Genomic DNA, 4,794 nt, shown 5'->3' on the forward strand with positions numbered 1-4,794 from the left:
ACCGTGATATAAAAGACCGCCGCCTTCAACAGGAGGACTTGGTGTTCCAGGCGGTCGGAGGCTGCTGCCGCCTCCAGCATCTGACCTTCAGGGCACAACTGTTGGCGGTGTCAGCGCGAAAAAAGCCCGTAGTCCTCTGTAACCCGCAGGCAGCGAGGGCCTTGTGTTCCCACCGCCAAAGCTGCTGGAGACCCCTCGGCTCCAAGCTCTTCAGGGCAGCCGGCAGCGTTCGCAACTTTGAAAGCGAGGGCACTACTGTTTTAAGGTTAAATTCCACTCTCATGTCATTTTTTCCCTTGCAGCCTTCTAGAAATTACTTAGTTAAATCTTTATATCTTAGAGTTTCTTTACATACGTGGTTTCAATGCATAATGTAACGTTTCTGTCATTTGAACTAAATAAAGACTCGACTTGTAACCACATATATTTTAACTTGTATCATCTCCTTACCAGCATATGTCATACCAGATGGACTTCAATGACAAATGGAGATTGCTTCTTAACGTGATATTTTATGGATCTAATATTCATAGACATTATGATTGTTCATGCAAAAACAGATGCCGAAATAGCGTCCATGCATGGAAAATCTGGTTTTACCTTTTAGGGCAATCTGTGACGAAGCATATACTTATATCTGCCATTTTCATTGTTTTTCATTGTGAGATGTGTCTCAGGATCTGGATTTTGAATATAGCAGAAAAATAACCAGCCAGTCAGCAGCGGCAGAAAGACAGCTTCGCTGTAAAAAGCCGATCAATGGAATTCTTCTTTCATTAGCTTCTCTCTTACACGACAGTGGTAGTCTTGTGCCAAAGTGAAATGGAAGGTAACAGCAGTGAAGCCTCAGCCAGGTTCTCTCTTCTTCCCTTCCCTTTTTTTTTTTCCTTCTCCCCCTTCTGAGCTAGAGAATAAAATTCAAGGAAGTGGAGACTGCTTGAGAGCAGTGCTTCCTCTGCGACACCACACACACACAAAAAAAAAAAGAGTTGGGGGAAGTGGACAACTTTTGGCCAATTCTGCTGAGGCATTAACGGCTCTCATTTTCCTAACACAGCAGTGGCTGTGCTAGTCAGTTAAAAAAAATAATTGTACGCTGTTTAAACACAACATAAAAGAATTGGCCTCATCTTCAAGGGCTGACGTTGTTTTTATGATATAGCGAACAATCACACTACCAGGAATAAGCTAGGCCTTAAGTGACCTCACTTCATTAAGCCATACCCAAGTTTAGGTGGATGTCTTTTTTCATATTTCTATAAATCTCTAATAATTTGTAATAAATAGAATTGAACAGGTCTTGTAGAAGGGCACGTTTAAAAGAAGAAAATATTGCTATGGGCTTGTTGAAAAGATCTCTTTCCAATTAGCTGGGCTTAGGTGCCATCTGGCGGTAAGAGAACTGGTCCTAACCATAACGCAAAACAATCGTGAGAGCCCTCAGGGAAGACAACACAATTGCTTCAGGCTGCAGCCATTTTCCACCTTCCATGAGTAAAAACGTGCTGGCGAAATCCCTGGCCTCCAGCACAGGGCAGGAGGATGAGCAAGGGCCTGTGGAGAACAGGCTTGCCCGAAAGCATCTTCACAGCAGCCTTCTCTTTAGAAAGCTGCAAATGCTGCCAACAACATTTGTGAGCTCAGGCCTAAACAATATCTGCTTCCCTTTTCTGACAGAGAGCTGGGTAAGGGCTGCTTGGAGGGCTTTGGGTGGTGCATTTTGTGTGCTGTGTTTCAGTGCCTGTCCTGGTACCCCCTTATTGCACTGAGAACAAATAAGGAGGAAGGATCGTATTATCACATCGCACTTAAAGAAAAAAATGTTCATAAACAAAAGATTTTAAAAAGTAACTCCAAGAGTGAAGTTTGAGCTTTATGATCACTGAAAGCAAGAAAAAAAGGATAAAAAATGCAAGTAATTTCAAGAACTATAGATTCTTTTACTCTGACCCAGAGTTTACCAGACACACCCACCCTGACCGGCATTTTAGTTTGAAGGATTCAGCTGCTTTCTGAGCTGGGTTTGCTTTGCCACGTTTTACACGGTAGTTCTCTCCAGCTCCTGTTTTTTCACACAGATGATGACAACCCATCGGCAGGCCCTACGTTATCTCACAGGTGAATCTCCTGAATTCCTGGAAGCTGTTCTCACTTACGGGTGAGGACTTGGGAAGGAGGAAAGGGGTAAGGGGTAGGCGAAAGCAGGGAGAGAAAAGCCAGAGCAGGACTAAATGAGAAAAAGGAAACACATTTAATTAGTGTTTTCTGTAAAACTTTACAAATGTACAGCATAGTGCAAAAACGCAGTCTCAGCACGTCACCTTCAAGTAAAATTAACAATGTAAAAAGCCAAGGAACACAAGCTTGCTTCTTCACGGGAGTGGCTCTCGAAATCTGTTCCTGGAGGTTCCTCTCTCACCATCAAGCTCCCATCTCATGTTTATAGTAGAGCAAAAAGCCTAAAGAAAAACCCCAGAACCACCCCGAGCGGCCGCTCACAGCGAGTGCGGTCTGCTGCTTGGCACTACAAAAAATGCCGCAGCCTGAGACGGGGTCAGGCACCCTTGTGGGTTGAGCTGCACCTTTGTCCGCTCGCAAGCAGCTCTCCTAAGATGGTTCATTTCTCAACCCCAACTAGACAATCCAGTAAGACACTGAAGCGTACATCTAACCTCAAGCATGTTATAGGCTTCATAAAAACAAGGGAAAACTACTCAGGAGCTTGAAGTTAAGCACGTGCTTAAACACCTTATCGAATCAATACATTCAGCATTAACATTAAGGCAATCTAGCGTGTGAAGGTTCAGAGAAGGATGTAAATCTTGAGCAGGGATAACATACGCTGTCGGGTGATGTGAGACACCAGACAGTTTTCTATTACCTGTGAGAAAAGAAGTAAACAGAGTGCAACTCAACGACTTTCCGTCGCCGGAAATGACAAAATACAGTGGCAAATGGGCCGATCTAGGTGAACTTTCTAAGCACAAATCTGTCAAAAAGGAAAACCTCGTCCAGGATACACTCAAGCACATCACCTAAATACCAGGCCAATGGGGGCTGCCAGAATTTTCCCTTAGTCCTGAACACGAAAAGAGTGGCTGGAATTAATCCAGAAGCTCTCACAACCTCGCTCCTGCAAAGACCGCACCACCACGGTGGTGACAGAGCTCCCAGCACACAGTAATTAGCTGGGGAAAAAATGTGCTCAAAAGTGAATGTTTCTGAACTAACACGTCTGTTCACATACCGATAAATGGATGGAGGAGAGGGCTGTGACAGGAAGGTCCATTTAAAACATGCGCATCTTAGTAAGGAGAATTTGAGCCTGCATTCGTCTGACTGATTGACTACGCTTTGGGGTGGATGCTGCTTGACCGTTCAAGATGCTCAGAAATACGGTTTAGAACCAAGAATCGTCATGGCAATCAAAGTGGGCAGAGCATTTCTTCCAGTGATACTGGCACGGCTTGTACCTCCCTGTCTAAGCCCTTAGGAGGCCTGAGTTAGCTGAATTTCCTGGGTCTGCCTTACTGCATTTGGGTAGCTTTCCTAAGGAAAAGCAACTCAATTCGAGGATACTGAGATAAATAATACGTTCTCATTAGAACTACAGCATAAAAAAACAAAGCTCCGCTTTGTTGAGAAACTCACTTGTCAGAAACCACATGGAAGAGGAAGATTAATTCAACCTTTGGAGGCTGGTCTCAGATGCACAAAGGACAGAAGAAAAGTTAGCGGGACACGGTGGACTAACCCTTCTGCCTCTCTCCTACACTGAGCAGCTGAGAGTCCTTCTAAAAAGGGGATCCAATCAATTAAACTGGTTCATCAGATTTTATACATCAATAAACCAACAGGCACATCTTCAGGGGAAACAGAATAGGTCAAGGCCAAGGAAAAAAATCATTGCACTGGACACGGAATACTTAGCCAGCACCGAAACCCAGAGTGTGCTCCCTCAGTCCTCTTTGCACATGGAGAATTGTGTGGGCAGAAGAGTCTATCCCCTTTTTTTTTTTTTTTTTTTTTTAAAGTATGGGGTGCCCTCCCTTTTTGTTAGTGAAAATAAATTTGGGGCAAAAAAAATCCCAAACAACAAACCCTCTCAACTCAACACGGGATGTTTTGGGGTCTGTGATGGTCTGTAGCTCCCCTAGGAGCCAGAGACACATTCTTGGAGTGGTCACTCAGAAAATGATCTTCTGCACACCCCAAGAGATCTTCATTTTCCTACTCACCCTGCGAGGATAAGGGAGAGGCACAAGTACATCCCATCAAAGCCAGAAAATGGATAAAAGAAAATTTTATAGCACTGGACTGGCAGATAGAACTATTTTCCTATTTAAAAACAGCATCCAGAAGGGTCAGGCATCTTAGCTAATCTGTGCTGCCCCAATAAAATCCAACAGTTTGCCGTTGCAGACACTAGTCAGGATCGCTTTATTTTATTACGTCCCTGATGTAATTTCAAGCTACTCTTCACTTAAATTTTATTCGAAGAATTGAAATTTCTAAAAGCTTTTTCAAGAAAAGAAAATCCTGCCAAGTTCTCACTCCCCACAGGAGCAAGCACCAGAAGCAGTATTTTGTTTTAAAATCGTTATCCTGGGCAAACACTGAAATCCAGGTGCAGGGAGGGTAATGCAACAGCTACTGACCATTTCCATCTCCTTAAAAAGAAAGGGCACAAAAAGAAACTCTCTTGTGGGTTTCTGAGTCACTTTTGTTGCTTTACATTCAAACCTGTGGATGCTTGGATGGGTGGGAGGGAGATGATGTTTCTTGGAAGCTAAA

Source organism: Gymnogyps californianus, chromosome 12 (assembly GCF_018139145.2).
Source record: "Gymnogyps californianus isolate 813 chromosome 12, ASM1813914v2, whole genome shotgun sequence".
Classification (NCBI taxonomy): domain Eukaryota; kingdom Metazoa; phylum Chordata; class Aves; order Accipitriformes; family Cathartidae; genus Gymnogyps; species Gymnogyps californianus.